Source organism: Megalobrama amblycephala, linkage group LG8 (assembly GCF_018812025.1).
Source record: "Megalobrama amblycephala isolate DHTTF-2021 linkage group LG8, ASM1881202v1, whole genome shotgun sequence".
Classification (NCBI taxonomy): domain Eukaryota; kingdom Metazoa; phylum Chordata; class Actinopteri; order Cypriniformes; family Xenocyprididae; genus Megalobrama; species Megalobrama amblycephala.
In genome coordinates this window covers 15,203,582-15,225,224 of record NC_063051.1, presented here as the reverse complement: position 1 = coordinate 15,225,224, position 21,643 = coordinate 15,203,582, and the positions used below count along the sequence as shown (strand labels likewise).

Here is a 21,643-nt window from a genome sequence, read left to right as displayed (position 1 = left end):
ATATTTTTTTTTTGGGCTTATAGATATGATATATTTATCATTTGGTGGAATACTGACTAGGATGAGGTGTCTGAGGTGGGCCTTGAACCCCGGTCTCCCAATCAGGGAAAGCTACTTCTCAAACTAGGAGGCCCAGAAAACTCAAAAGCAGACAGTCTTTACTTGGTCTCAGTCTTCAAATAGAAACAAAAGAGCAATCATAGCTTTCACAAAACAAAACAAAGAAGGCCAAATGGCAACTTAATGAGCAGTCATAACTAAAGAGTTTTCAGTAGGTGGTGCCACCTAGAGGCTGGGAGAGTCCTCACAGTAGAGGGCGGAGAGTGCCCAAAGCCACTTGAAGGCAAGTTTAGCCTTAAAAGCTTGCAACCTTAGCCGAAACCTTAGCCAAAAAAAATAAAAAATAAAAAATCAATCAGTTCATTCTGTGAACACTCAGTATTGATTATTAATTAATTCTAAGATAAGGGTATTTTTCATGGCCATTAAAAAATGATTCTTTCTTAGCATCTACAGTGCTTAAACCTGGTAATAGGATCTAAATCATTTAAGAGACAAGTTATCAGCAGACAGGGAGTCAGAACCAAATATGTATTGTGCACAAGTTTTATTAACTAAATCACAAACACATAACTACACTAACGAACACATACATACATGCAGGTCACACATACATAGGTAAAATGAGCAATGATAGAGCTGAACCGGAAGTGGGGCAGAAAGTAAAACCCTTTACAAGGGGAACCTTAAAGGGGAGCTATTATGCCCCATTTTACAAGATGTAAAATAAGTCTCTGATGTCCCCAGAGTGTGTATGTGAAATTTTAGCTCAAAATACCTCACAGATAATTTTTTATAGCATGTTAAAATTGCCACTTTTGGGGGTTAAGCAAAAGCGTGCCATTTCAGTGTGTGCCCTTTAAATGCAAATGCTGCTGCTGCGCTCGGCCTAAGAGGGCGCAACTTCAAGAGCTGATTCTCCAGTGTCAGGAGTCAGTCAGGACGCACTATAATGTCAGAAACTGCGAATATATGCTGCATGGAGATAGAACAGGTATAGTTTAGTTTAACTATGGTTCTAACTTATATTGTCTTGTTTTTTATCCACTATATTAGTACAAGCCTGTTTACCGATGAGTTTTATAACATTTATTGTACTTCACACAAAATATGAAGTGTCTGTTTTCATTCCAGAAAATCACTGTAAGAGCTTAATAAAACACAGTGCATGTGTGCGTTAAAATATTATCCATAAACTCTCTCCCTTGCATTATCACCAACATACATATAGCGAAGTACACAGAAACACTTGTTTCAACTAACAGTAAACAAATATATAAAGACCTTATGCCTTTTCGGGTGGTGCTTAAAAAACTGGTAAACTTTATATCCGTAAATCAACTCCAATGAACTGTAATAAAGGGCTCTCACCCTCATTACTGCCGTATCCAGCATCACTCTGGAGGCTGTAAGCTGGATCATGAATGTTTGTACTAATCTATTCTTGAGTAACAACTTTTTAGCACAACCTCTGTTTTGTATTGTTCTTTTGTATTGACATTCCTTCACAAAGCAGTCCAGTGTGAAATGATTTGCGCAGACAAACAAATTTTGGTAGAGTTGAGGGAGCATTTTCTTCGAAAACAAAAATGAATCCACCTTATCTTCATCGGCTCAGATTTCGGGAGTAAATGGAGAGAGCTATGTGGATTAATCCATCCAGCTACAGAACACCTAAAATGCTTGGGAGACATTCTCGTCAGTGCAGCAATGGCAGACTGTGTACAACTCGCTGTGAACTCGCTCAGGGCGGTTCTATGTTAAAATGGCAGTGTCAACATTCGTGGGTGGGGCCTGTGGCTAATTAGACGTCACATTGCCAGGGATCTGGAAACGGCTTGTTCTGAGACATTGCTTATGATTTATTGGGATTAAAAAAAAGGAGTGGTTGGATTTTTATCATTATAGGGTGGTTGTGTACACACACTGCCAACACACATTTATGTCCAAACACCATGCAAAAGTGAATTTTGCATAATAGTTCCCCTTTAATGGTTACCAAGACCCCCCCCCCCTTTTTTTTTTTAAATATGAAAAGAACATGAATACAAAAAGTACATTTCTAATAAGTGAGTTTTAAAACCAGATATTTGTGGAGACTCTTATGTGCAACTGACCTTTATATATATAAATTATGAATATAAGAGTTGATGTGAAGTGAGTGCATGTATTTAAGTTGAATTTTTACACCCAATTTTTTTGTTGAAATTAATTGAAACATACATATTATTATTAAAATGGTGACCTGTATTCATGTGGTATACTGGTAAGTGTGCATGGTTACTAAAGGAAAGTGTTTGCAACACTGCTAGAGCTTGTTACATATTTAATTTGGGACTAAAATCCTACTACCCTCCAATGCTGTGTGAATCTTTTTTTTTAACTACTTTTTAGCTCAACAATGAGATTCCCTTTAATTTGTGAGACAGTAACCGATCAAGACGCATGGGCATTATGAAGAAGATTAGCAGTGCGTGGTCTTTAAGAGATGAAGTTGGACACATCCAACAGCTGCCATTCGTTCTGTTTAATTCAGGAGGTTTCCTGTAAGCTGGTGAATCCACTATCACAAGCACCTCTGAGACTCCCTTGCTCCAAGGCTGTGCAAGCCAAATGTTTTTTGAAGTGCAAATGCGATGACGGGAACTGCCTTGATGGCCTTGGCTGTGACACATGCACCCTGGGGCTAGGTCAACAACATCAGGCCTCACCGATCTAACACAGGTTCCACGGGGAGCCCTTGGACGCGAGCCGCCTGCCCTTCCAGCACCGTGACGGTGGATTGCAACACTGGCACGGGAATCATAATGCGAGTCACAATGCTTCTGCCTTGTCGATATCACCACCTCCCCCTCCTTTTCTGTCCTTCAGCCTCATGGAGCCGGAAGGTCTTACTCTAGCTGTCAGCTGGGGTGTGGAGGGTTTGACCTGGCCTTTCCTATGGCCAACCTTCTCCTCATTCCAATGCTCGGGCTTCCTCCATCTCGTCGCTACCCCTCTAACATCCCACCACAGAACTGGAAGCTTGCCCAGTGCTCCGACAGGGTTGCCCCCTTTCTAGAAAAATTAAACTGCTGGAATTGAAGAGAGCAAAGCCAGGAGGTGAGCACAAGAGAGACCCATGTCTCGCCTGTTACTGTTTAATTAGCCTACTGGGCTTTTGAGGCCTTGAGAAATGGCAGTGTAGATCCGACCTTCTTAATCCCAACCTGCCATAAACAAGTCCCGGGCCCACCGCCCGTCCACTCTGGCAGGGATGGGAGAGCGGGTCCCCGATGTACCTGTCAAAAGACTTAAATCTCACCTCGATTTTCCCCTGAAGGCTTTGGAGGAACCATTTTTAATCCTGCCTCCCCTTATTAGATGCATGATTTTATTGATTCTTTCTCTTCTGCTGCTCTTTATAGCAGTGCTATTATGGTAGAGAAGAATAAAAGAGTAGTGATTTAGAACATAGCAGAGCAGGACTCAATGAAGCCGGGATTGCCTGGGACACTTGGCAGCGCAGACGTGTCTTTATCCACGAACACGCTGACATAAAAATGATCAAAACGTCCCAGCTCTCTTTTTGTGATCCCGCTCATCCTCTCCTTAGTGTATCAATGTCTCCAAGAATTTGGAGAAGGTAAAAGCGTGTCTGTTACTTTCATGAAAAGTGAGAATGGTACCCTGCATCGGTAGTGATTATGACACATAAATCAAAGAGGAATGTTGCTTGATGTAGCCATACTTCTTTTACTAAACTCGGGAGAGGCAGAAGCAACATAAAGACTGAAGGTTGGTCTTGTAATGCGATGTTATTATTGCTGCAGCGTTCTTTGAAGACAGCTCCCATGAAGAGAATCAATCACGTTAAATCAGGCACTTCAGATTATAAAGGAGGCATGTTCGGTGTCCATTTTTTAATGCTCATAAATTAATACAGAACCAAAGCCATGTAGTGACAAAGAAAGGAAAACAATGGACTGAATAGCTACTTTCACTATTTTCACTAGTTTTAAATCTATACAGATTTAACCCAGTGCATGTAGAGGCAGGTCTAGCCATCATGTCTTGTAATTGTGTCTTTGACGTGTCAAAATGGCAGGCATTGGTTCAATCTGTGAGTCCTCTACGGGTATAGACATCATCCCCTGGAGAGAGGTTTTTGAGTTTGGATATGCCTACACACGAGAGACTGTTTTTTTTTTTTTCATGTCTATTGTTTCTCTTATGGTGTGGTGCATACCTCTCCACTCAAATCACAGCTGGAAGATGAGCAGGAAATTTTTTTTTTCCAGGTGTCAAATGTTATCGTCTTCATCTGCGTCACTTTTTCCTGCTCGGACACAGCCCAACACGTGGCCCAGTCTGGCTGTGAGGGTGAAATACATTTGGTCACTGTTCTCTGCCAGTACATACATTGCAGGGATTAATTAAACATGTTTTTCAAGGGTAATTCAGATGGACAGGGTCTTTTCATCATTAAGTGTGAAAAGATGACAAATTACATTTTTTTGACAACCAATGCAGAGCTACAGTCAGCTAGTCATAAATAATTACCTTTTTTCAGACTTGTCATAAGGCTGAATTCTTTTCAGTAAATGTATTCTTAACTTTCAAAGCAGAGATTATGGTAAATGAGTTTTTTTTTTTTTTTTTTTTTTTTTTTTATTTCTTATTCATGAGCAATTTTTTTAAATATGCCTTGACTTATTTGTGCTCATTTGATCAGTTAACAATGAAACTCAATGATGACATCCCTCCCTCTCCCCATCCTTTGATGACTTGCAAGTTTGTATAAGGGCTTAATAGAGCTAGATGGTGCTCATGTGTATGATGATCACACAAGGCTTATTTGCTTCTTGTTGTAAAATCCTCAGTCACAAAGCCAGCTTTCCCCATTTCATTTCTTCTGGCATCCATGTGCCTTTGTAATGTATATCTAAAATAAAACATACCTATCATAGTCTCATGCCAAACTTGTAATGATTTGTATGATTTAACCTTGTTAAAACTGGCAAGATATCATATATGAGTTGGCTCATGCAAAAATTACTCTCAATGGGGCACCCTTTGTGAATAAGAAGTACACTTTAGCATACTTATAGAAGATAATATATAAGATAATATACTTACTTATATACTTAAGATCGAACTAAATATATACTTACGATCGAACTTCATGTAGTTTTTACTAAACAATAAACTTAAGTACTTGTGTGTGTAAAAACACTCTTAAGTTTAACTGATTCCATTTAAAATAAACTTAAACTATAATAAAATAACACGCAGTTTGACATTATTACAAAGTGCACTTTTTAAAAGAGTACTTAACTATATTAAAGGGGTGGTTGATTATGATTTGACTTTTTTAACTTTAGTTAGTGCGTAATGTTGCTGTTAGAACATAAACAACATCAGCAAAGTTACAATGCTCAAAATCAAGAAAGTCAAAGGGAGATATTTTCTTTTAAAAAAATTGCTGTTTAAGGATTACAACAAATGGCTGGGTGAGACTACAACAAGCTTCTTCCTTGGTTAGTGACATCACTAACCCTAAAATTTACATAAACCCTGCCCTTGAGAACACGCAACAAAGGAGGCGACGCCATGTTGGGCTGCTTTAGAGAAGAGGGAGAGTTATTGTAGTAGAGTATTGTTGACATGCCGTCATTTTACGCCAGACTGCTTCACAAACAAGACTCAATTCAATGCTGAATTTGCACAAAAAGATTAACATGACGCACATGCTAGTCGATGAGTTGAATCAACTCCACAGCAACAACATAAATTTATCCACTAACCATTCAGAAACGTCCAGTTGCATTCTAAAAGTTGTAACTTCTTCCTGAGTCTCTCAATCAGTGTCCGACTCCTGTTTGAACAATGTAAGGATGAACACCATTACTGACAATCGTTATTTTGGCTGCGTGAGATTGTCCAGCTTTGTTGTTGTTGAGCAACAGAAGCGCAAGCAGTTAAAGCTCTGCCCTCTTTTGTAAAGCAGGCCGGGAGCAGCAGCTCATTTGCATTTAAAGGGACACACAAAAACGGCATGTTTTTGCTCACACCCAAATAGGGGCAAATTTGCAAGCTCTAATAAATGATCTGTGGGGTATTTTGAGCTGAAACTTCACAGACACATTCTGGGGAGACCAGAGACTTCTATTACATCTTGTAAAAGGGGCATTATAGGTCCCCTTTAAGAAACTGTAATGAAAGTGTACTCTCTTTTCTTAAGTACACTTATGTGGCCTTTTGTTTCATTAATATTATATTACCTGCAAGTACAATTCCTTTTTTTAAATATACTTTTGAGATTTTTAGTACATACTGTTAATAGAGTGGTGCAGGTATGATGTCAGAACCTGGAAGTCTAATTCGCTGCTGGTTTCTTCGAGATTTTAAAGTAAAATAAAACCTGTGGTAAAAATAACTTGTTGATACTATGACTTTTTGTTCTACAACGTACACAACGTACACTGCACACACTCACATCCCAAGCTGTCTTATCTTAACTTAACTTATTAAAAACTTACATTTTCAAAAATTAACATAACTGCTTCAAAATTTGCATTTTCGCTGTGGTTGTGTGTAATTTTCTCTGATGTTGGTGGGTTTCCTCACATTAACTATTTGCTTCAAGTCCTTCCACAACATTTCAAAACAGGCCCAAACCATGATACTACCACTGCATGTTTCACAGAGGGGATAAGGTTCTTATGCAGGAATGCAGTGTTTTTCTTTCTCCAAACATAATGATTCTCATTTAAACCAAATATTTCTATTTTTGTCTCATCCGTCCTCAAAAATTTTTTCTAATAGCCATCTGGCTTGTCCACATGATCTTTAGCAAAATGCAGACAGACAGCAATGTTCTTTTATGGAAAGCAGTGGCTTTCTCTTTGCAACTCTGCCATGCACACCATGGTTATTCAGTGTTCTACTGATGGATCGACTCATGGACATTAACTTTAGCCAACATGAAGAGGCCTTTTGTTGCTTAGAAGTTTCCCTGGGATCCTTTGTGACCTCATGGATGATTACATGTCTTGCTTTTGGAGTGACCTTTGTTGGTTGACCACTCCTGGGGAGGTTAGCAATTGTCTTGTATTTCCTCCATTTGTACAAAATGAGTCCACACTTTTTAGAGATGGTTTTATAACCTTTTCCAATCTGAGTTCCTCAGAAATCTCCTTTGTCCGTGCCATGATACATTGCCACAAACACGTGTTGTGAAGTTCAGGCTTTGCTTCATCCATGTTCTTTAAATAAAACAGGACACAGACTGACACCTGATTGGCAACCCATTGACTGAATACATTTAAGAACAGGTGGAGCCTAAGCTCACCTTCAAATTTACTGCCATTTCTAGAGCTTCACATACGTTTTCCACTCACAGATATGTAATACTGGATAATTTTTTGAACATCTAATGATGTTTTGGGTCATATATATATATATATATATATATATATATATATATATATATATATATATATATATATATATATATATATTAATTTTCAACCATTACATTTTTTTTTTTTTTCATCCAGTAAATCCTTTATATCCCCTGGTATGATGGTGGTCATGTAAGATACCAAAAATTTCTTATTGGTTAAACTGACTGTGTTACAAGCATCTTACAAGCATTCCCAGTCTACACTATTCTGGCAGAAATAGTAATCATATTGTGTATGGTTTATAATCTGAAATTTTGGGATGGTGACAGGAGTAATCATAGTCAGTAATGTCCCTTCTTCTGCCTGGCCTCTTGTCTTGTGATCTCTTGTAATCTTTAGTTTGATGTGATATGGAATAGCATGTCTGCACAGGCACATAAAACAGGCAAGCCACACTAAAGGAACCTGCTGCCTGCCCTTGTTACCCATTCCCACTCTCTAAAGGCTGAGACACCGCCTTCATACTCTGCTCTGCCATTTTGGTTGGCCACTTAGCATTCTGCTACATCGCTGACAGAACAGACCAGTCACTTTCACTGATGTCTTTTGGTAGCTCTCTCTCTCTTGTGCCTTGTACCAAACACAACTTTCCATTTCCTTTAGTTCCTTTAAACCACAGCGAACAAACATCTGATTTTGTTCATTTGTCCACTCATTCTGACCAGATACCATCTCTTTGTCCTTTTATTGGTCTTCTGTTCTGTAATTAAGACTTGCAAAGGAAGAGAGAATCTCAGTTGCATGCAGAAATCCAATCTGTTGATTAATGCTCCAGCGTTACAGCCTTACGCCTCAGTGCACCGTCAGTGGGAAAGCTTTTTTCATGGTTTATTTAACAGAGAGTCATTTTGATTAGCGTGGAGGAAAGATACTTTAAGAGGTACAATGACTAGATGGGACTTGTCAGCAGGTTGGCCTTCTTAAGGGACAGTTTCAAGACACAGGGAGGGAAAGAAAGTGGAGAATTGTGGCTAAATGAAAGTGGCTGCTCCTAGAAGACTCCCTGGCACATTAACACTTCCCTTTCAAAGCAATTTACCACATTGACATGTGTCTCTTGCAATATAAAAGCATTCTTTCTGAATCTGTATTTGACAATTTATCACTCATTTTATAGTATTGGGTCAAAACAGATTACAAAAAAAAAAAAAAAAAAGAACATTTATGTATCAAGGAATTATTTTTGATTTATCTGTCCAACATTTTCAGAGCTATGATTCTCTTTGATTACATATGGGGCAACGCAGTTAGATACAAAAATAATCAAATATTTATTATAAATATTGACAAATATGTCATTCACTTGAAAGAAGAAATGAAATGAGATTCTGAATTGATTTATTAAATGCAGTAGTCATTTTTTTTTCTTTTTTTCTCGTGTTGCAAACTACCAATAGGACCTACTTAAAACTTTAATAGAAACAAACTCCAATAGAAATTGAACAGGAAATATATTTTGTGTAAAATTTATATAATATATATCAGGGGTGGGGAACGTTGATCCTGGAGGGCCATTGTCCTGCAGAGTTTAGCTCCAACCCTAATTAAACACACCTGAAGCCAATCCAGGCCTTCAGGATTACTAAAGTTACAGGCAGGTGAGTGATTTTTTCAGGGTTGGAGCTAAACTCTGCCAGACAATGGCCCTCCAGGATCAACGTTCCCCACCCCTGATATATATAAACAACACACTAAAAATAAAATCTATAGTTTTCAGAAATCAGTATGACAGAAAATAAAAGCACAATTTATTTTAGTAAAATAGATGTAAAAGAAAAATAATACCAGCCTGTGTGATTTTATTTTACCAGCCTGTCTGTATTTAAAATATATATTTAGTTACCACTTGTAGTACACTATGGGTTCAGATGTAGTATATTTAAAAGCACATTTTAGTTCAAATTTGATGGCGTCTCAAAATAGCACAGTTGAGTACACTTAGATGTTCTTAAGATTAAGTACTAAAGATACATTTTTAGTATATTAAGTACAAAATTGGTGCACGGAAATAGAGCACTTTAAGTACATTATAGAACTGGGTCTTAAATTATGCATATTTCTGTTTTTTCTTAAATTAAAAATATTTTGTAATCTTTTTGATGCATTGAGGACAAGTGGTTTTAGGAAAATGTACAGTATATGTATACTTTGAGGACAAGGTTTTAGGAGTATATAATATAATGTTGTAATGAGGAAATCAACTAAAATGGTACACTTGAATTGAGAATTTTCTATGGATCATCTCCGACTAATTTCAAAGTGAAATTATATGACTTTTTTCCCCTTTCCTAGTGTAACAGAAGATAGCCAGACAAGATGGCGTCTCATGAAGTTCTTCAAACATCAGTTACTAGCTAAAGGTAGCTTCTCTCTAAAACTTTGGAAGGAAAGATTCATCATTGCACTCTTGCCGAATATATATTTTTATCACACTAATTACTATCATTCTGCTCATGACACAGCTCTGACAGGGGTGAACGCACCATCATCACCACCTGTCTTTGTTTTAATAGGAGCCTGTGCCATCATGGGCACATTCTCAGTGGTGAAAGGGCATTAAAATTTAATGCCATTCAACCACTTTCAATGCCACTAATTGCATCAAACTACCACAGAGGAACCAAAGACATTGTGATAAGCTGGTGAAAGAAAGACCCTGAGCTCTTCTCATCCCAGACTCTCCCCTCCTCCTGTTATAATTGCTCATGGGAGCATAAATAAACACAGATTGACACCCATCTCCAATAAATGTCATCCCCTCAATCAATTAATTTCACCTTCAGAGCTGACGTTAAGCGCAGTTAGCTCAGTCAGACTCAAACAGCTGCCATCGATTCTGGCCCGAGTCCTGAAACATCAATAAGGGTCTCGTATGGAGCCCACTGAAAGCTCCCTGTTCATTGATCACCTTGTTCATGAGCAGGTGGCTCTTCCTCATAATGCCTCTGCAACAGCATTTGAAACATCAGTCCGTGCACAGGCCTGAAATGTTAAGACATGCAATTCATGACCCGCTACATCACCTGTCAGACGCAGACAACACCTTACGGGAGACACATCATCACTGACCTGCAACAACTTCAGTTACTCACCTTTTCCTCACAACCTGCCCAGGCCAGTGCTAAAATGAAAATTTCACACTTCTCTAGCCTCTCAGACTGGCTTGATAGTCGCTGATCATGATTGTGGTGGAAATTGTGATGAGCGGGAACTGTGGAGAAGGTTCGATGAAGTCATACTGTACTAGAATCATCCACTGGAAATCTATTTTTCTTTATTTTTGGAGACGGTTCATCTGGCAACACTGTTCTAATTTCACCCCTAAACATTAAGCTTTGTAGTCAGACTGCAGCATATTCCCTACTGTAATAGAAAACTCATTAGGATTCAGTTTGGGTTTGTTGCAGCTTGCGGCTGGAGAAGAAATTGGAATGGCTTTTCTACATTTAGCACTTAATGAAACATTCATGTCACATGAAAACAACTGCAAACTATGTCTCATATTTGTTTTCGGAGCCGTCTGTCTTTTGAATATTTATTAGATGATGAAAGCATTGTATTGTAAGAAGGAACGCTCCTCTAATTTAATAAGCATTTTACAGGCTGGGTACATTATTCTGGAGCAAACTCACTGAGGCATTTCTGGATCAAGTGGACACATTTATCTCTGTTTATTTCCCTGCTTATGAATTTAAATGCTTGATGTTTGAACTTACATTGAGCAAATATCACTTAATGTAATTATTGAAGTAGAACTACATGTGAAAAAAACGTCTTTAAGGTTGCCGTACTGTTCAATACGAGTCACTTTAAAGAGAAAAGCCTTGACCCTGATGGTACAGTTAGTGCCTAATAATTCCTCATTTATGTAAGCCTTTAGTGCGCTGGAGCGCTCATCTATTCAAGCATATTATGAATTCCATGAACTCAGCATGGTCCGGCCCCACTACAAAGAAACTGTCAGCTTGATGCTGATCAATTTAAACCCTCTCCCTCGCAGGTTTTAAGAAGAGATATCAGGAATGAAACGCACACACTTCCTGAAGAACAATAGCCCTGTTCTCCTAACCTGGTCAGCTGTGAGGTAGCACACTACAGAGGGTTTAACTGCATTGGCCTTGTTGGTCAGTGATAGACACTTGTGTGATGGCGGGGAGGGGTAAGTTGCCCTGTAGAGTGCGAGTAGGGTCAGCAAGTCGAGCTAATATGATTTTTTGATAATAATTCATGCATCCAAACTAATATAGTTTACATTTTCCACACAATAACAAACTTCCATACATTTTTAAAGGATTGTGCTCCTGAATGTGAAATGAATTTCATTTAAGGAAGTAAAATTAAAATGAACTGAAATTGAGAAATTCATCTGTAATTTTTAACTGCAATTTTTAACGAGTAGACATATTGTACCAGTATTGCCACAGGAACCATTTCACCATTTGAATCACTCCAATGTCAGCAATCTCACAGAGAGTGTCATGGCAGATGAGCAAACCCATCATATTTTTATAGACACTACTGTTATTTGTAATGGAGTGTATGATTTAAGAGGTTTTAGGCAAAATATAGTTGTTTAGATCCAAGATATATGATTTATATGTAAACATAACACCTATTTGAAAATTTGTTTAGACACTTTCGGAGCTCCAGGACGTCGGCGACCATTCAGAACTCATGTACCCGCAGAGAACATTCCAGCCAGTCCTTCTGGAATTTGCCGCTGGCTCTTATGTAGATAGTGTTTAAACATGAGGTATAATTTGTTTTAGAACAGACAAACGAACAATCTTTGGTCTTATTAATCTATTACTTGTTCCAGAGCTAATAGATTTGACTTAAGGGCTATATTAAGTTTCATAACTTTATATTTACATTGAAATTAAATCCTGTAGGCTTACTAACTAGAGCGCTGCTTTTGTATGTTTGACTGAACTGTTTGCTTATTTCCTATTGTACTTCTTATGCTGTTATAATGGCTATTGCTGTCAATTTAAATATTATTGTTCAATAAATAATATTTTATATAAATAACATGCCTTATTTTTGGTATTGAGAAAGAGTCTGTGATTTCAACTTCATTGAAAGTTACATTTATATGCCATAAGATGGTGCAGAAGACTGTGAGTGAGTGAGTCAGTCGCAAAGACTTTTATATTGAAATGGAATTAAACAAGGAAGTTGTTTTTACTTTAAACAATACCTTATGAGACACAACTGACAAATAGCGCTCTCGTGGGAGTGATGACAGCCTGATGTTAAAAGGACAAAGACAATGATATAGCTTTCCTCCGCAGGTAGCCGTGCGTTATGGCTGTATATCTGCAAGCTGCGATTACCTACGGCCAAATCACAGCCGTGCTGATATACAGCCATATTGCATGGTTACTCATGTAATATTGCTCTCTATATATGTATGTATATATATATATATATATATATATATATATATATATATATATATATATACACACACACACACACACACACAAAGTGTGAGGTCTTTAAACAAGAGGTCTTCACTGGGTGGTCTAGCATGCTGTTTTATTGACTATGATCTCGGTCATTTGGCAGTAAAAGACTGATGTCTTTGGATGATGATGAGTGAGAGGAAAATGGACTTATATCTGGGTATCTGAGAAAGAAAAAAATGAGAGAGTGTGAAAGAGAGAGAGAAAACAACAACAAAAAAAATACAGCACTAGGACGCACCAACAATACAGACAGACAGATTTTTCAACACAGCTTGAAGATACTATCACTACTATTCACAAGAAATAATGAAGCACGAATAGTACACTTAAAGAAGAAAACACTATTTGTTTCTGTCTCATTCTCCAAAAAGAGGAGGAGAAAACGAAAGGCAATTCCAACGAGCAGTTTACCCTTTACTTTAAAATATCGTAATTTTTCCCCTTGCTCAGCGAGACAACTTGCAAGTACAGTGGGCAGGCGTTCTGAGATTCGTTTAGTATATTTTCAATAACAAACCTCATTAATCAGTCGGCAGATCAAAGTGTGACGCTGCAGATGAATTTTAAATATTTAAACCCTCCCCGCATTCAAATGCTATCACTGATCAAAGCATTTCATTTTAATTTCACATGTCATTTTTACTGGTAGAGAGAGCCATAAACAAAGACACACACAAAGTCCAATTATATGTCTGGGATTTCCTGTAAACCTCCCCTGCTCTGTTTTCAATTCTGAACACTCTTCTTGCTTTGTGAAAGTGAAGCATGGGGAAAATGCAAGCTGAATGAGGTAATTAATTAATTTGATTGTTTATATATGAGCTGCCAAGGAACTTTAAAGAAGCCATCAGTCAGTAATAGGAAGTAAACACTTTGCAAGGTGCCTGTGATTTGAGCTTTATAGTTGAAAGGTAATTACAGTGCCTGAGAAAACAAATATACTTAACCTTTCATTCTTACCCAATTTCTTCTGAAGTTCTGTCTGCATCTGCATGCTTGGATGCCATTTTTTTTGACTTTCCATTTAGAGTGGGCTGTGATGGCCGTTAATCTGAAAAGGAGAAAATAAGGTATCAAAATGGTGGAAATGAGTATCATGCAAAGCACCAGGTTCTTCTTCATTTCTGCGGTCTTAATGTAAGGCAGACTACATTTACTTCCTGCAAATTACCTTTATGGTGATTTTCCATTAAATCTAGCCAGGACATTGCAGTGGTGAGCATTAGTCAAGCTTACTATAGGTCACACCTGTTACCAGAGGCTTTACTTCTATGCGATCTAAATGTGAAGTGTCAGCTCCCCCACAGAATCCTGATTGCAGAAGGAAACGCTCCGGCGCCAGATTCATTCTCCGTTCCTGTCGCGTGTGTTAACAGCCAGCCTATTTATAAGCCTGCTTAAATCACAGAGCCTGGGGCCAGGCCATCTGACTCAGTGACTGCAGTAAAACTCCTAATATACACCTTGGCAAACGTCTCCATTAGGATAAATTACTTTTTCCTTTTTCAAAAGGTGAGGCCATAGCATGCTAATTGGTCCCAATCAAGTTTGTAATCTAATCCAATTAGAGACTGACACTCTGCTCATGGAAACCTTAATTGGGATTTTGTGTCTGTGTGAAGCTGTCAGTTGGAGAGTTATAGAAGAGGAAATAATTCATGATCACTGTAAATTGGAACCAAGGTGAGGCCTCTTAATAAAATGACCAGCTTCCTGATTGAGTTTTAACACCTGAGAGAAATCCTAGTGTCAGTCAGGCACTGAATTATGCACTTTATTGTTACTATTGTATTGTGAAAGAAAAGACAAATAAGCCTCTTCTAATATCATACAATATTAAAGTGAATTGTCTGTATTATACTGATTGTATTTAGTTGTTATAGGGATGAGAATTTTTTTGTTTGTTTGTTTTTTTGTCCATACAAATGATAGTCAAAATCAAAAAAAAAAAAAAAAAAAAAAAAAAAAAAAAAAGGTTGAGCCTTTTTTGTGTCTGTCTGGTTCACAGAGGAAAGAAATGCATACAGGAACATGTACATGTAGGTACATGTATTTTCACTTTTGGTGAACTATTCCTTTAATCAAAGTCATGTAATCCCTCTTCTACTACTACATTTCCTCTCAAGATTTTATTGAGAATATCTATGCATCTAACTATCGATTAAACAAATGGATTTCTTCCAAGGTTAGGGACCATTGAGTGTTGCGCTAGCGCATCTTCCCCAGTTGATGTAATATGATGCGCTCTTTGCGAAATCTGGATTCCGCACCTCCCCGGCTGTGTGAGAGGAAGCTTTTCCCTGGTGGATCCGCAGGGTTTTCATGAACAGGCAGATGGAGAAAATATTGTTGACATTAAACTGTTCCTCTTTTAAGGAATTGTTGTGACAAGGTGGAGCTCCCATCACTCGAAATAGCAGCTGTGTACTGTTTACAAAGAGGCCCAAAGCAATGTTTGTTTCCAATGAAATGGTGGCAACCATCTCTCTCTGTGTTTCCCCTCACTGCTGCTTCTTTGTAATGAAAAAGCTGCTCACATTACAGGTTCCGCCTTATAGTTTGCTGTCATTTAGTATGTACTGGAATGGCTTTTATTTCAAAAGCAAACATCATTATTTCTTATTTGCAACGTCAAGAAAATGGAACGTTGTCTCCCCTGCCTCCCTTCCACTTCTATCCATATTGTCTTCAGTATAATTGTTGAGTTCAGTTAAGCAAGTTAAAAACGCAAACTGGTGGAACCCAGAAAAAGGAAGCTAATGATTTGTCAGTGTGAAATCTCCAATGGCGAGTCAAATCAATGAGCTGTTCCAGGTTCATAATTACTGCTCTTTTTGCCAGCGTAAGGAAAAATCAATAAAGTCAAGTACATGAAGCACAAAGCACCCCGTTGTGTTGTAAACAGAGCAAACAGACTTCATGCGATTCACTATTCACTAGTATCTTCACAGGCCCCTAAATCAGACTATTTATTATTATTATTACTGAGTCAATGGTCAATGTTTGACTAAAATACATGACAATTTATTTAAATTTAAAGTATCATAGTAGTAGTTAAATAGTTTAATAGTGTGACCCTAACCCAAATTGTTTTTGTTTGTTTTTTAATCCCATCTGGCACATGGAATTCAATTATTAAACACCAAGACCTATAAAGAATTCACTTAAGAAATGCACAAAGATTTAAGTGCTCTCTTTTCATAAGTGACAAAACTGCACAGTATATCTTTCTATGGCCTTTGACCCTGACCTATTTCTCACTCGACCTGCACCGATCTCATGTAGTCAGTTTTAATGACCTATTTCCTGCAGATAACACTGCACTTCAAACACACCACAGGCTCTACTTTTTAAAGCAGAATGTAACAAATGCACTAAATAAAAACAAATGCACTAAATTTGGCAGGAAATAAATTATAAACTTTTCTATTCGGGATGTTAAAGATCTACTGACATTGAAGATACACTGTAAAAAACAATTGCTCATTACTACTTTTTACAGCACTCAAAATTTTGTAATTGGATTTACTTAAAAAAGAATTGTCAAGTGGTTCCACGCAACATATTGAGTAATTTGTACAAATGATAATTTAGTTGTATCAACAAAAGAAATTCAAGTAAAGCTGACAAAATTGAGTAAATACAAATCATTTGAATTTGTCACTGTTACATAATATTTATATGTACAGTTTATTTAATAATGTTATTTTTATTATGTAAGGTGAACAAATTTATTGACTTAATTTACCTTATAAAATTAAAATATTTGGGACAGGGGCATGTTTACCATGGTGTAGCATCTCCTTTTCTTTTCAAAACAGTTTGAAGACGTCTGGGCACCGAGGTTATGAGTTTCTGGAGTTTTGGTGTTGGAATTTGGTCCTATTCTTTCCTGATATATGTTTACACATATAAAGTAGTTTGTGGTCGTCTTTGACATATTTTCTGTTTAATGATTCTGCAAATGTTCTCTATAGGTGAAAGATCTGGACTGCAGGCAGGCCAATTCAGTACCCGGACTCCTCTACAACGAAGCCATGCTGTTGTAATAGCTGCAGTATGTGGTTTTGCATTGTCCTGCTGAAATACACAAGGCCTTCCCTGAAATAGACATCATCTGGAGGTGAGCATATGTTGCTCTAAAACCTTTACATACCTTTCAGCATTCATAGTGCCTTCCAAAACATGCAAGCTGCCCATACCGTATGCACTTATGCACCCCCATACCATCAGGCATGCTGGCTTTTGAACTGAACGCTGATAACACTCTGGAAGGTCTTACTCCTCTTTAGCCCAGAGGACCTGGTGTCCATGATTTCCAACAAAAATGTCAAATTTGGACTCGTCTGACCATATAACACTTTTCCACTTCGAAACAGTCCATTTTAAATGAGCCTTGGCCCACAGGACACGACGGTGCTTCTGGACCATGTTCACATTTGGCTTCCTTTTTGCATGATAGAGCTTTAGTTGGCATCTGCAGATGGCACGGCGGATTGTGAACATTTGTTATGTTATCTATGTTCTATTGTGAATAAAATATTGGCTCATGTGATTTGAAAGTCTTTTAGTTTTTATTTTATTCAAATTTAAAAAGAAAATGTCCCACCATTTCCGGAATTCAGGTTGTATTTGCTCTACAAAATGCATTCAAAAAATAACTCATTGAACAAACTCAATTTAATTAAACGCAGGAATTCCATCCTAAATGTGTATATGAGCGCTATACACAGGTGCCACTCTTCTGCATAATGGTAACCACAAAATTCAAAAACATTACAGAAACTCCTCTAAATGTTCAACATAACTGAACATTAAACACTAACATTAACAACATCTTTTCCTTTACTGAAAAACACATACAATAACACATTTATCCCTAAATTTACTCTCCTAATGCAGTCCCTTGCAAAGCATACTGGGAACTACGGATGCACTGCCCAGTTAGTTGTGTCAGCCATAATTTGTGCGTTTCACTCAGCAATGTTAAAGCTGCAGTCTGTAACTTTTTTTGGTTAAAAAATATCCAAAATCAATTTTTGAGCAAGTACATAACCAGCCAATGTTCAAAACTATCTCATTATCTTAGCTTGATTCACAACGGTAAGCTTGTAATAATGTTTGATAATAAGAGCGACATGGTGGATTTCCGCGGGAAATTTGAGCATGAAGCAGTGCGTCATTACGTCACGTCCATAAACAGAAAGGAAGGAGTCCAGGCTAATCGGTTTTATCACGTGAGGATATACACCCGTAGTCAAAAAGCAAAAGACTTTGGACTGTTGAGTGGCTACAGAAATTGAAATCTACAGGTAACGCTAATATACACATAGTCATAGCAATGCTGATGTTGTTAACATTAACGATTTGAGAACAAAGTATAACAGTAATAATAATTTGCACGGTTTGGCATGATCTGAGCTAAGCGATCGTTAGATTTAATCATCATTGGCAGCACGATTTATTGTAGGCCTAATGCTTTTTTCCTCAGTTGGTCAGAACAAAAGTGGCAGACATGTTACTTACTTGTTCAGATGATATTTTCCAGTGAAAATTCTTATATTGGTCATACTTTCAATACGTAGAATCTGTGATTCTGAAGTACAGTATTCACACCTGTGCGGTGACTGACAGAAACATTAGATTCATCCGCGCTGACGAGCTGTGCCGAGGCACAACGCACGTACAGATAACTGTTCCGCATATGACTGCAATTGCAGGTTTCAAACAAGAGATGGCGACAAAGAGGAAAAATCACGGACTGCAGCTTTAAGCTGACTGAACAAACAATTATTATGTAAAGCTGACAATACTAATTTTTAGTAGAAACAACTCATAGTTACATGGATTTTTTAAGTAATGTGAACAAGAATGGTTTGAGTGAAACAACAGTGAAAGTTTTTTTGAATGAGTGGAGTACAGCATTTTTTTCCCAGCCTATATTATCACATAGTACACTAAAAAAAGAATAAAAATGCAAAAATGTAATTAAAAATGTGCCTATAACCATTCCTTAAAAAAAAAAATTATATCATCATAAAGTGAAGCAGGCAACCCCCAGCACCCCACCCCACTCCAATCTATTCCACATCCCCAAAGCACAGATCATATCTCCAGTGAGGTTTGAGAAAAGAAGAAACTTTCATCTGACAAATGGTACCACTTTCCTCACAGTCTTGTGAGAATGTATCTTTCTCCTAAAATTTGTTGATGACAAGCAGCCGTTTTCTTTCGCCCAACTTATCTCAGCTGTTCCTCTTACAAATGGGCAGACAGACAGGTTTCTGTGGTACGCAGACTCAACTTTTGAGACTAAGCTCAAATGTCACAAATATACATCAGGTGTCCAAACTACCACTGTGAGAGTGAGACATTTGCACTATAAACAAGAAGGCAGAAGGCTGATATCTTATATAATGGCAATCAAAAAAAAAAAAAAAAATCACTTCAAGAGTGACACTCTTCCCCCTCCTCGCCTTTTCAACCTTTTTTCCTCTTTTTGATGCTCATTCGTTAGTAAGGTAGATTTAAAGAAAAAAAAATGGTTAGAGACATCAGAAGACTGAAATATATTTTATTCATATGTCTTGGTTAATTCGGAGTAGACGCTTTCATGGAGATCCCTTTGTGCTAATTAAGGAGGTGTGGAGGAGAGAGGTGAAACAGTGAGAAGGAATATTCTTTTGCTCTTAAGTTGAGCACTTTATGCCATGGAAACTAATTTCAACTGCACTATTTTGGGATTTATCATTGTGTACACGATCTCTGTGTTAATCTGTGAAACACCTCTATGACATTTGTACAGTAAAGAATAATGATACATCCCTCATAACAACGTGGGTAGTAGCTATTTGCAACAACACAGCAATTATATCTACAGTTCTGCCGTTAACCGTCTGCTTAGTGTTTACAAATCACTCAGCTGGAAATGCACCCTACGTTGAGTTGAGTTATTAAATGGAACGCTCATTTCCACCAAAAGCTGCTTTTAAATTTCGCTAATAATACCTCCTTTCAGCCTTTTCCTAAAAGCCAAATTAAAATTTCATAAGCTGGCCTCACATTTTCATTCCCAGAATCTCTATTAAAACTGTTTGATTGCTACTATGGCTTCTTTTTTCTCTCTGCACTTAAATTTAATCATGGGTTCTCCTTTCAGTCAAAAGCATACAGCACCCTGGCAAAAACATGAATTTGGAGGTAGATTATGTTCTCAGATGTGTGCATAATGAAAATGTAGGCAGTTTTATGCTTTTCTACACTTTTCATGTCGTAATCATAAAATTAAAAACTAAGTTCCTATTTGACGAGTTGTTGTTGAATTTTGAATTCAACAAAAAGCTGAAACATCCTATGCACATCCCAAGTGATAGTCATGTTATTAGGCCAGGGATGGGACTGGAGGGTACCGAAAGCATCTTAACTTTGAGGATTTAAGACATGGAGGATATTTATGATAATGATTTTTAAAATCATTCTTTTCAGGAAATTCAGCAAATTTTCATGATTTGTCTTTAGAACAATTTCAAGAAAAAAGATAACATTCTTAAAAAATATTTTTGGGAATACATAATATTCATAATTTTAATTTTAATTTTTCAGAAATACAACATCTCATATCACTGTTATGCAGACGATTGGGACTTCCAGTAAGGCTTGACACCACTGGTTCATCTGATGTGCTATTAAAATGTGTAAATGATATCAAGAGGTGGATGGCAAACAATTTTTTGCAGCTAAATGAGGATAAAACAGAGGTTTTAATTCTAGGTTGTCCTGCAAACTCCTCTCCTGCTCTGGAAGCCCAGTTAGGTCCTTTTTCCACAAATGTACACAAACAAATCAAAAACCTTGGAGTGATCTTTGACTCTTCACTATTTTTGTGATAAATAAATTAGTGCTGTTATTAGAGGAAGTTCTTTTTTTCCATTTAAGATCAATTGCAAAGTTGAAGCATCTCCTTTCAAGCAAAGATTTAGAAGTTGTGATTCATGCTCTTGTAATATCACGATTAGATCATTGCAACTCTCTTTATTCTTGTCTCCCTCAGTCTTCATTATCACTTCACTGGCTTCCCATTAAATTTAGAGTTAATTTTAAGATCCTAATGTTTGTTTATAAGGTGTTGTCTGGCCGTGCACCAAGATATATAAATGATCTTCTTGTACCATACTGTCCCGCTAGGGCACTTAGATCTTCTACTCACTTGCTCTTAACTGTGCCTCGGTGTCGCTATAAATCAAAGGGTGATTGGGCCTTTTCTGTGGCTGGGCCCAAGCTTTGGAATGGTCTCCCCTATCATGTGAGGTCTGGTCCTTCATTGGACATTTTTAAATCTTCTCTTAAATCGTATTTTTAATCTTTAGCGTTTGGAAACCTGTAAATTATTCTTGTGTAATCTACATTGTGTTTAAATGTGCTTTATAAATAAATGTTGTTGTTGTTGTTGTTGTAAATTAGAAAATAAGAAGAAAATAGCAGTTAAGAAGATTTTTTTTTCTTAAAAAAAGGTTTGTGACTAACTGTCAATCCCTGAAAGTTTTATTATTGTTGTTATTATTATTGTTATTGTAATTGTTTTTATTTCATAACCACTAGGCAGACTGCATCTGAATCAGATTAGTTCTAATTTAGTATTAATGAAATAGTGGCCTGGTTTCACAG

General features: G+C 37.3%; 1 long non-coding RNA gene across 1 annotated transcript in view; it reads right to left on the bottom strand.

Moving 5' to 3' along the window:
- Positions 1 to 1,367: 1,367 nt before the first annotated feature.
- The window catches only part of LOC125273863, a 36,587-nt gene continuing 16,311 nt past the window's right edge, over positions 1,368 to 21,643 (bottom strand). The window contains exons 2-3 of the long non-coding RNA XR_007186128.1: positions 13,940 to 14,030; positions 1,368 to 4,414 (exon numbers count right to left, since the gene is read on the bottom strand). This is a non-coding gene — a long non-coding RNA (uncharacterized LOC125273863). The remainder of the gene's footprint in view (positions 4,415 to 13,939; positions 14,031 to 21,643) is intronic.